The 12,303-nt window shown below is 37.1% G+C and overlaps 1 protein-coding gene across 3 annotated transcripts in view; it reads left to right on the top strand.

The window, feature by feature from the left end:
- The window catches only part of CUNH12orf42 (chromosome unknown C12orf42 homolog), a 192,296-nt gene that overhangs the window by 62,686 nt on the left and 117,307 nt on the right, over positions 1 to 12,303 (top strand). The window contains exon 1 of one of the 3 annotated variants that reach the window (XM_032299510.1): positions 11,319 to 11,795. The exons of the other annotated variants lie outside the window; for them this stretch is intronic. The gene's annotated coding sequence lies outside the window, so the exon portion shown is untranslated. Of the gene's footprint in view, positions 1 to 11,318; positions 11,796 to 12,303 lie in introns of those variants that run through there. 3 annotated transcript variants of the gene reach the window in all.

Here is a 12,303-nt window from a genome sequence, read left to right as displayed (position 1 = left end):
TAATATAATTTCTGACCATCTTATGATGATGATGAGTTTTTGGAACATGAATGTAACCAGGAATATAAGACAGGAGAATAGGATTGAAATATTTTGCAATTAGTCATTCCTTCTAGAAAGTTATCTTGAAAATCTAGCAGTTAATTTGTATCTTTTGTACACATACTTGTGCAGGCATCAGATCTTTATTCCTTAGTTCCTAGGAGGAATTATAGCCCAATAGTATGTCTCATAACAATTGTTTTAGAACAGTATTTAAACGTGACTACTATATTGGAATATTAGTTCTTTTTTTTGAGTTTTTTCATGTTTCATTTAGTTCATTTGCTACTAATCATGCTGATCTCTCTCTTTCTCTCTCTCTGTGTGTGTGTGTGTGTGTGTGTGTGTGTGAGTGAGTGTGTGTGTGTGTGTGTGTGTGTGTATTTATTGACAAGGTCTTGCTCTGTTGCCCAGGCTGGAGTGCAGTGGTGAGATTATGGCTCACTGCAGGCTTAACCTTCCAGACTCAAGTGATCCTCTCACCTCAGCCTCCTATCTGGGACCACAGGCATGCACCACCACACTAAGCTAATATTTTTTATTTTATTTTATAGCGACAGGGTCCCCCGATGTTGCCTATGCTGGCCATAATCTCCTGGGCTCAAAGGATCCTCCTATTTTGTCCTCCTAAAGTTGTGATTACAAGTGTGAGCCACTGCACACAGCCCTGTTCTTACCTTTATATTTACTTGGTTTTACTTTTCTCTTTGCCTCCTTTCCTCTCGTCTACATTATCTTCTTCCCTTTTCTATTTTTTCTCTCTTCTCATTATTCCCTGGGGCTCCTGTGTCTCTGTAGACAGAAATTGCAAAGATGAATAAGACAAGCTTCTTGGTCCCCAGGACATCGTTCCCAACCACACAATCTTCTCACACTGGTGTACTGTGATTATTTAAAAGTATTTTTTGTAAGTACCTTGTACAATAAAGTATAAAATTTTGCAAATATTTTAAAAATGTTTAAGAATAGGTTCACTGTCTTCTCACTTTAACTCTCATTATAGTATGCTTTCTTGAGTGGGAAGAAATAGTTGAATTAAAGCCATTTTGCTGGGAATCATTCATAACCACAAATAATCCAATGGTTGTGTCAATCTACAATGTATATAGTGCAAAAGAAACATGCAAAGTTTGAGAACCACTGCCTTAGAGAGTTTGCATTAGACAGAAGCAGACAACTGATGAGCAATAAAGGGGTACACGAGGCACAAGGAGAGGGACAAAACTGGAAGCTCGTCGTGAGCATACAACTTCGCAAAGATCCTGGTATCCACGTCCTCACGTGGCAGCCTACAAGATTCCCACGTCTTCTAAAGAATCTTCCAAGGAAAGAAGCCCCCAGTGTGTACTTTTTCTATAATTGGTTTTGTAAGTACAAAGGGTTCAGTTAGAGGGGTACTGCAAACTCACCTAAGCAGAAAGAACAAAGTTGTTTGAAATGTTAATTATCAGGCTGTAGCAATTGGAAAATACTTGTAATACAATGTTACATTGAAAAAACATACATACTTTATGATGAAAACAACTATGTAAAAGTATGCCTATGAAGGGCAATACAGCTTTTCCCCTCTAACATTTCCTTTCCAAAGAAATGTTTTTCAAAGTGCAATTTTATATGGTATCTGTATCATTTACTTGGCCACACATTAATATAATAGCCAATTATTATTTATATAAAACAACTATATATAGTATTTTTACATAATTTTATACATTTAGTCACAGTTATGGAAATATTTGTTGTAGAAAACCCATTGCAGAAATTTAGTTTTGAGGCAGAAAACCCTCTGTATAAAGCCCCTGCTTGAGGGAAACTGGAGGCAAATAACATCAGGGTTTGGGCCCCAGGAGGCAGAGCTATGATAAGGTATCCACAGAAGGGGGCCAGGAATGTAAATGACTAGAGGGTGATTCTGAGCTGATATTCTCAGAAAAGGCCAAGGTCAAGCTGGGGAAGTCAGGTTTAGTTAAAGGAGTGGAAACAAATAGATCTGAAGGACTGGCAAGTGTGCTAAGCAGAGTTGGAGAATTTGAGAGTCCATCATGGGGAACTCTGTTTAGGGACATTCAGGGAGTTGGAGTCACTGGTCTTTATAGCCATCACCATCATGGTCCATGGTGGGTTAGACTGGATTACAGGAACAGCCCTGGGGAGGTAAAGGACTTGTCTTCCCCACTGCTTCCTATCTTGTCACCCATCTCCCCTATATCCTGATTCTCCTCTAGTCTGTTTCATTTCATATAACTTCCACACTGGAGCCCAAGGTGACCTTTCTAAAACCAATCTTGGATTGCTTTTGGCTAAGATCAAGTATAAAACATATTTTGGCTTAAAAATTTACACCTTTGCTTACAACATGATGACTCCTCACTGCCTTCAGAATAAATTACAAACTCCTTTACAATTTTTTTTTTTTTTTTTGAGATGAAGTTTCATTCTTGTTGCCCAGGCTGGAGTGCAATGGCACGATCTCAGCTCAGTGTAACCTCTGCCTACCAGGTTCAAGAGATTCTCCTGCCTCAGCTTCCTAAGTAGCTGGGATTACAGGGGTACACTACCACACCCAGCTATTTTTTTTGTATTTTTAGTAGAGATGGGGTTAGACCATGTTGACTAGGCTAGTCTTGAATTCCTGACCTCAGGTGATCCACTTGCCTCGGCCTTGCAAAGTGCTGGGATTACAGGCGTGAGCCACTGCGCCCGGCCTTCTTTACCATTTTTTTAAGGTTCTTTACCATGTCAACCCTGCTTACTCTCCAGGTTTATCTGCCTTAAACTCTGTTTCCTTGCTAGGCTGCCATCTCACTGAACTTCCTGTGGTTCTCTGAATGTGACATCATTGAAAGATGATAGCCTTTGTGCGTGCAGCTCTTCCTGTCTTACCTGAAGTTCTCATTTAACTTTCATCCAGATCTATGTTTGTTTGGTGCTTTCTTTGGGGAGCGTCCCATGATATCCCAAGACTGAGTTCGATTTCTCCCCTCTAGTACAGCTGTTCAGGACTCATCTGTTTAATTCTTTTTCCCTGATGGGCTGGAACTACCAGAAGCACATATGGAAAGAACTGCAGACCGTTGTCAATAGTAGATATAAGATAAGCAAACGTGTAATATAGCTACCAAAAAAAAAAAAAAGTTAATGGAATGTTACATACAGAAAATGAGCTTCCTGAAACAATTTTAAAAACAATTTTTTCTGCTTATCTGTTAGTTGCAAATTGTGTGTTTATTGTGGTGATTACATTGGTTTGAACTGGCCCCTCTTCCTGTATCACAGTAGCTGCTCATGATCTGGGGCTTGTTGGAGATCAGATTATCTTCTTAGTATTATATGTTAGCTAAGAGTGGGCTGTATGATCCTATCTAAGAAGAGGGCATGCCTGCTGGTATCTGGCTTTCATGGCCTTTGATTTGGATTCTAGGAGACTTGTGCTCATGAATTGATGATTCCAAAAACCTGAATTTTCCTGATATGAGGATTATTCCATTAAGAGCAAATATTTCTTCAGTCAGTTAAAGGAGGATTTGGTTAGGTAGTACTTTAGAAATAGATCGATTTGAGGTCAATTTAAGTTCCATTTCTATGTTAATTATAGAAATAAGAAGTTATTCTAAATAGTTCTTGGCCATAGGGTAGAATAGCAAAGTTATCTTTTAAAAATTTCTTTGTGAACAAGGTTGAATTAGGCAGAATTAAAGAGTTCATGGATGTTCTTTTCCAGAATTTTTCAGTGTCAACTACCTTTGTAAAATCTGGTTTCTGTTACTTAAATATTATGTTAATAATGCCATTCATTCAGTTATTCATTCATTTAACCATTGAATCATCCATATATTCACTCATTTATCCATTGATTCATCATCTTTCTATCCACTCACTCGTCGGTCCAACCACTTCTTATCTTATCCATTTCTGCATCCATCCATTTATCTATCTGGCAAATCTTGTGTAAGCATCTACCAGGTTTAAGACTTTTCTGTTACTGAGATGATTAAAAAATAATTAAGATAGTTTCTCTTCTCAAAATGCTCAAAGCTTAATAGTAGTCTCTTAGGTTATTAAGATTGAGACTGGAAGCAGATAGGAGAGAAGAGAGTGGAAGGCAAAAGACAAAATATGGATGCCGCCATACACATTGGAAAGTATAAGGTGCAAAGGGAACACTGAGGTGTGTGAAAAGGTGTGTGGAAGGGAATATGGAGGCTAAGGCTGGAGAGGTGGTTTGGATCAAAGACCTGAAGCTCTTAAATGCTAAATGGAGGAGTATGAAGAACCTCTAGTGATTTCTGAGCTAGGAAAATAACGTGAAGTTTATTCTTAGGAAGGTCAATCCAGATCATTTTAGGTGATGAATTGGATGAGAGCAATATGAAAGAAGAGGGAGAAAGACTGATTAGTGCTACAAGCTAATTAGGTTTACCCTTTAAATCACTTACATAATACAGACTTTGCCACAGTTAATTGGAGGGAATTTTCCCGTTAAAATTACTCAAGTATTGTTCATATATCAGGGATAGAAGAGGGAAGTTATGCCTGTTACTCTTTTTAGTTTATGTTCAATGTTGACAATCTCCTAAATATGGAAGAGAGTAATTTATATATTCAAACAAACTCTTCCTGGGCTGATACATTCAAATAGCTTTTATTACAGTGACGTAGGGAAGGTATGGAGCAAAAACACAATTATCAAAGTCGATGTTTGGAAATAGGGGAAGGATAGGCCCTTTCTCTTAATAAAATAACATGAATCCATTGTCCTTGCACATATTAGTTGTAATATCTTTTGTGCAACTAGTCTAAAAACAAACATTTAATTCAGTTGCAAAACTTACTTTGAAGCATAGTATTCAGGTTATAGAAGACTAAAACAGAGGTGAAGAACTCTGTGTCAATTCTCAAGGTCATTTATTAGAAAGAAGATAAAATCAGAATTATGTAAAGCATGGAACAGGAAATCCTGTTAACAGAGAAGATAGAGTGTTTGTAAAATTATTACATCAGAGTGAAAATATCTATCTTTGTATTCCTGGAAGCAAATTCTTTTTTTAAACTGTCTACATATAGTAATAAATGCAGCATGTATGTGAATAAACACACTACTTTTTGGGCATGGTCTCAGGTGGGATGCTTTAATGCTTTCTTCAGTCTCAAAGAAGATGTCTTATGCCCATGAATTTATAATTCGTGCATTGCCTTGTTGAAAATAACCCATCTGAACCTCTCTGCAGAGTTGCTCTCTGGCCATCCCTGGATTTCCAAGTCCTTAGGAAAATGTGTATATTTGTCCAATATGTTGAGCTCTGCCCAGTGCGGTGGGGTACCCACTTCTCCCCATCCCTTATAATGCACTAAACCTTTTGGTTCGTAGAATGTTCTCTCAGATTTTGCAAGCTTCACCAGCTCTCCAAATCCACTGAAAAACTGGGAATCACAACACTTTTTTAAACCTACATTGCTTTTCATACCAACTTTTGTATTATGTATGAAAATGTGCATACCCCTGCAGAATAACATAAATTTTGATTATAATGAAAACAAGCAATAAAATGACACCTAGCACACAGACACATGTGTTGCACAAATTGCACATGTATATACACTCAATTGCAAAAAGGCCAATAAAAAAAGACACCACTAAACAAAGACAATGGTGCCTCAGTAATCACCTGCTAAATCATGTAGACCCATCTGAAAAGAATGAGGAAACCTACAGAAAAAGGCAGAAGAGTTTTCTCTTCTTGGAAACAGAGGGAAAAAAAAAAAGAATAAAATTTGGCACTTTATCAGCATGGCAGCTGTGCCTGTCTCCACAAGAAAACACCATCAAGCAATTTGTGAATTCATGTTAAATAATTGCTTTTCACGTAAGGTGACTATTGTGTTCTGTCTCTAATTATGAATATCTTACGGTCTGATTTTTGGCACATGTACTCCTGTTCGAAACCAAATTAAACGCTGAAAGCATATGTTACTGTAAAGCATGAGTCACAGGCGGTCATGATATTTTGCAGAACATTATTCAGCACCTATCTTAAAAATCAAAAGGATTTGCTGTTGATTTCTATTTTCATTGCACTGTGATCTGAGAGTGTTCTTGGTATGATTTCAATTTTTTTAAATTAATTGAGACTTACTTTATAACTGAGCATCTGGCTGACTCTTAGAATATGTTCTGTGTGCAGATGAGAAGAATATATATTCTATGGTGGTTGAGTAGAGTGTTCTGTAGATGTCTATTAGGTCCCATAGACTTGGTCAAGTGTTGAGTTTAAGTCCAGAGTTTCTTTGTCAGTTTTCCACCTTGATGATCTGTCTAATCTGTCAGTGGGGTGTTGAAGTCTCTTAGTAGTAGTGGGTGTTTATCTAAATCATTTCATAGGCCAAGAAGAACTTGTTTAATTAATCTTGGTGTACCACTGTTGGGTTTGTGTATAGTTAAGATATTTAAGGCTTCTTATTGGATTGTACCTTTTATCATTATGTAATGCCTTTCATTATATTTCTTAATTCTTTTTGTTTTCTTGAGATGGAGTCTCACTCTGTCACCCAGGCTGGAGTGCAGTGGTGTGATCTTGGCTCACCACAACATCTGCCTCCCGAGTTCAAGTGATTCCTGCCTCACCCTCTGAAGTAGCTGGGATTACAGGCATGTGCCACCATGCCCAACTAATTTTTGTGTTTTTAGTAGAGAGAGTTTCACCATGTTTACTAGGATGGTCTCGAACTCCTGACCTCATGATCCGCTCACATCGGCCTCCCAAAGTGCAGGGATTACAGGCGTGAGCTACTGTGCCCGGCCTTATCCTTCTTAATTTTTATGGTTTAAAGTATGTTTTTTTTTCCCTGATATAAGAATTGCATTTCCTACTCTTTTTTTTTGTTTTCTGTTTTCATGGTAGATCTTTCTCCATCCTTCTACTTTGAGCCCATGGGTGTTGTTACGTGTAAGATGGGTCTCTTGAAGACAACAGATGGTTGAATCTTATCTTTTTATCCAGACTGCTATTCTGTATCTTTTAAGACAAAGATACCCCTCTCATCACTCTTATTCAACATAATCCTAGAAGTCCAGCCAGAGCAATCAAGCAAGAGAAAGAAATAAAAGGCATCTGACAAGGAAAAGAAGAAGTTAAACTCTCTCTCTTCACTTGCAATACGATTCTGTGTCTAGAGCGACTCTGCTAAAAGGCTCCTAGATTTGATAAACAACTTTAGTAAAGTTTCAGGATGTAAAGTTAATGTACAAAAATCAATAGCATTTTATACACCAGTAACTTTCAGGATGAGATTGAAATCAAGAAAACAATCCCGCTTATAATAGCCACAAAGAAAATAAAATATACCTAGGAATACAGCTAACCAAGGTAGTGAAAGATCTCTACAAGAACTATAAAAAACTGCTGAAAAACATTAGACACAACACAGATAAATGAAAAATATTCCATGCTCATAGATTGGAACAATCCATATCATAAACATGGCCACACTGACCAAAGAAGTGTACAGATTTAATGCTATTCCTGTCAAACTACCAATGTTATTCTTTGCAGAATTGGAAAAACGATTTTATGCATCTGGGAAAGGACTGCTATCCAGAATCTGCAAGGAACTCAAATAAATCATCAAGAAAAAAACAAACAGTCTCATAAAAATATGGGCTAAGGACATGAATAGACAATTCTTAAAAGAAGATATACGAATGGCCAACAAACATGAAAAAATGCTTATCATCACTAATTATCAGGGAAATGCAAATCAAAACCACAAAGTGATGCCACATTAATCCTGCAAGAATGGTCATAATTAAAAAAATAAAACAATAATAGATATTGGCATAGATGTAGTAAAAGGGAACACTTCTACACTGCTGGTGGGAATGTAAACTGGTACAGCCACTATGGAAAACAATATGGAGATTCCTTAAAGGACTAAAAGTAGAACCACCATTTGATGCAGCAATCTCACTACTATCTACTCAGAAGAAAAGAAGAAGACATTTGCACACACATTTATGGCAGCATAATTCACAATTGCAAAAATATGAAACCAGACTAAATTAAATGTCCATCAACCAATGAGTGGATAAAATTGTACATAAACACACACACACACACACACACACACACACACACACACAGGAATACTACTCAGTCATAAAAATAAACAAAATAATGGCATTTGCAGTAACCTGGATGGAGTTGGAGACCATTATTCTAAGTGAAGTAGCTTTGAAATGGAACACCAAACATCACATGTTTTCACTTATGAGTGGGAGCTAAGCTATGAGGACACAAAGGCATAAAAATGATACAGTGGACTTTGGGAACTTTGAGTGAAGGGTGGGAGATGGGTGAGGAATAAAAGACTACACATTGGGTACAGTGTGCACTGCTCAGGTGATGGATGCACCAAAATCTCAGAAATCATCACTAAAGGACTTATCCATATAACCAAACACCACCTATTGCCTCAGAACTATTGAAATAATAATAATAAAAGAGTCAAAACCATAATTAAATTCATATGGAATGAAAAAACAGGTTGTGCAGTCAAAGTAATCCTAAGCAAAAAGAAAAAAGCTGGAGGCATCACACTGCCTGACTTCAAACTATACTGTAAAGCTACAGTAGCCAAAACAGTATAGTACTGGCTCAAAAATGGACACATAGGTCAATAGAACAAAATAGAAAACTCAGAAATGAAGCCACACACCTACAGCCATCTGAACTTTAATAAGGCTGACAAAAACAAGAAATAGGGCAAGGACTCCTCATTCAGTAAATGGTGCTTGGATAACTGGCTAGATATATGCTGAAGATACTTCCAGCATGTACAAAAATTAACTCAAAATGGATTAAAGATTTAAATGTAAGAGCTCAAACCATAAAAATCCAGAAGACAACCTAGGAAATACTCTTCTTGACATTGGCCTTGGCAAATAATTTTTGGCTAAGTTTCCAAAAGCAATTACAACAAAACAAAAAATAGACAAGTTGGACCTAATTAAACTAAAGAGCTTGTGCACAGCAAAAGAAACTATCCACAGAGTAAGCAGACAACCTACAAAATGGGAGAAGATATTTGCAAACTATGCATCCAACAAAGGCCAAATATCCAGAATCTGTAGGGAACTTAAATTAACAAGCAAAAAATAAATAACCCTGTTAAAAATGGGCAAAGCACATGAACAAATACTTCTTTTTTATTATTATTATGCTTTAAGTTCCGGGGTACATGTGTAGAACATGCAGGTTTGTTACATAGGTATACACATGCCCTGGGAGAACATGTGGTATTTGGTTTTCTGTTCTTGTGTCTGTTTGCTGAGAATGATGGTTTCCAGCTTTATCCATGTCCCTGCAAAGGACATGAACTCATCCTTTGTTATGGCTGCATAGTATTCCATGGTATATATGTGCCACATTTTCTTTATCTAGTCTATCATCAGTGGGCATTTGGGTTGGTTCCAAGTCTTTGCTATTGTGAACTGTGCCACAATAAACATACGTGTGCATGTGTCTTTATAATATAATTATTTATAATCCTTTGGGTATATATCCAGTAATGGGATTGCTGGGTCAAATCTATTTCTCGATCCTTGAGGAATTGCCACACTGTCTTCCACAATAGTTGAACTAATTACACTCCCACCAACAGTGTAAAAGTATTCCTATTTCTCTACATCCTCTCCAGCATCTGTTGTCTTCTGATTTTTTAATGATCACCATTCTAACTGGCATGAGATGGTATCTCAATGCGGTTTTGATTTGCATTTCTCTAATGACCAGTGATGATGAGCTTTTTTTCATATGTTTGTTGGCTACATAAATATCTTCTTTTGAGAAGTGTCTGTTCATATTCTTCACCTAATTTTTTGATGGGGTTGTTTGTTTTTTTCTTGTAAATTTGTTTAAATTCTTTGTAGATTCTTGTTTTTAGCCCTTTGTGAGATGGGTAGATTGCAAAAAATTTTTCCCATTCTGTTGGTTGCTGGTTCGCTCTAATGATAGTTTATTTTGTTGTGCAGAAGCTCTTTAGTTTAATTAGATCCCATTTGTCTATTTTGGCTTTGGTTGCCAATGCTTTTGGTATTTTAGTCATGAAGTCCTTGCCCATGCCTATGTCCTGAATGGTATTGCCTAGATTTTCTTTTAGGGTTTTTATGGTGTTAGGTCTTATGTTTAAATCTTTAGTCCATCTGCAGTTAATTTTTGTATAAAGTGTAAGGAAGTGATCCAGTTTCAACTTTCTGTATATGGCTAGCCAGTTTTCCCAACACCATTTATTAAATAGGAATCCTTTCCCCATTGCTTGTTTTTGTCAGGTTTGTCAAAGATCAGATTGTTGTAAATGTGTGGTATTATTTCTGAGGCCTCTGTTCTATTTCATTGGTTTATATCTCTGTTTTGATACCAGTACCATGTTGTTTTGGTTACAGTAGCCTTGTAGTATAGTTTGAAGTCAGGTAGCATGATGCCTCCAGCTATTTTTTTTTTTTTTTTTTTGCTTAGGATTGTCTTGGCTATGTGGACTCTTTATTGGTTCCATATGAAGTTTAAGGCAATTTTTATAGATTCAATGCTATCCCCATCAAGCTACCGTTAACTTTCTTCACAAACACTTCTTAAAAGAAGACATATAAGCAGCCAATAAATATATGAAAAAACACCCAACAGCACTAATCATCAGAGAAATGCAAATCAAAACCATAGTGAGATACCATGTCACACCAGTCAGAATGGCCATTATTAAAAAGTCAAAAAACAATAGGTGCTGGTGAGACTGTGGAAAAAAAGGAAATGTTTATACATTGTTGGTGGGGAGGTAAATTAGTTGAGCCACTGTGGAAAGCAGTCTGGAGATTTCTCAAAAGACTTGGCTACCATTCCATCCAGAAATCCCATTATTGGATATATCTCAAAAGAAAATAAATCAATTTACCAAAAAGTCAGGTTCACTTTTATGTTCATCACTGCACTATTCACAATAACAAAAATATGGAATCAATCCAGGTGCCCATCAATGGTAGATTAGATTTTAAAAATGTGGTACATATATAGCATGGAAAACTATGCAGCCATAAAAAGAATGAAATTATGTCCTTTGCAGCAACATGGATGCAGTTGGAGGCCATAATCCTAAGTGAATTAATGTAGGAGCAGAAATCCAAATTCTGCATATTCTCACAAGTGGGAAGTAAATATTGAACACACATGGATATAAATATGGGAACAATAGATACTGTGAACTATTAGAGGGGAGAGGAGGGTGGGGAATGTGGGTTGAAAAACTACCGATCAGGTACTGTGCTCACTACCTGGGTGATAGGATCTGTATCCTAAACCTGAGCATCATGCAGTATACCCATGTGACAAACCTGCAAATGTACCCCTTGTATCTAAAATAAAAGTTGGAAAAACAAATCAATGAGCTATATCTGATATATGCTTATGATGTGCTGGAGGAAATACTAACTGATGTGGACTTGCTTTGGGGAGTGAAGTGGGAGAGGCATGAGCTTTGCATTCAGGGGTTCGGACATGAGGCCCCACTTTATCACCTCTTAGTAGGTGTAATGTCTGACTCGGTGTAGGGCTTGTTTTTTTGCCTAGAAAACTTAGGCCATAACCTCTTTGGCTGTTCCTTCTCTGGTCAGGTCCTACACTCCCAGAAGTGGAAAACATCAAGGAACATGCTACTTAATGGCTTCGGTATCTAAGTCCCATGTTTTCATCTAGTGGCAGGGTTGACTGGTTTGACAGACAGGTGAGACAGTGTGAATGTGTAGTTATGTAACATTACTTTCATTGCCCTGACTAGAATCTGCAAGAAAAGAAAGGAGTTGTAATATTCAGAAGTTTTCAAACATGTATGCTTGAATTTAAAATTTAAACAAATTATTCCCCCTTAAATATTAGTATTTTTATTTATCTCTTTTGACTATTTTGAGGAGGTCTGGACCATGAGTATGGCAGTGTTGCAGGGCTGCCCATTTTGATCAAAGTAGGCATATTTATCAACACCTTTCTTACCATATCATCACACTTTCCTTTGCCATATTCATTGTTAGCCATGCTGTCCCCTTTTTGAAGAAACGAAGTGCACAGAACTCTTATTATGCTTCTGTGGTCAAAATCATGCAAGAATTATTTGATTACTTTCATTACATTTCATAGACACCATTTGGTGTTAAACTGACCTTCTTTTCTTCCCCCCACTGTTCTTGTATATTTGGTTCTCATGTTTGGGGATGGCTGCCTT

Source organism: Sapajus apella, unplaced genomic scaffold, assembly GCF_009761245.1.
Source record: "Sapajus apella isolate SASKATOON/1434 unplaced genomic scaffold, GSC_monkey_1.0 scaffold2, whole genome shotgun sequence".
NCBI lineage: Eukaryota > Metazoa > Chordata > Mammalia > Primates > Cebidae > Sapajus > Sapajus apella.
The sequence above is the reverse complement of the archived record's forward strand: the minus strand, read 5'-3'. Positions and strand labels throughout refer to the sequence as shown.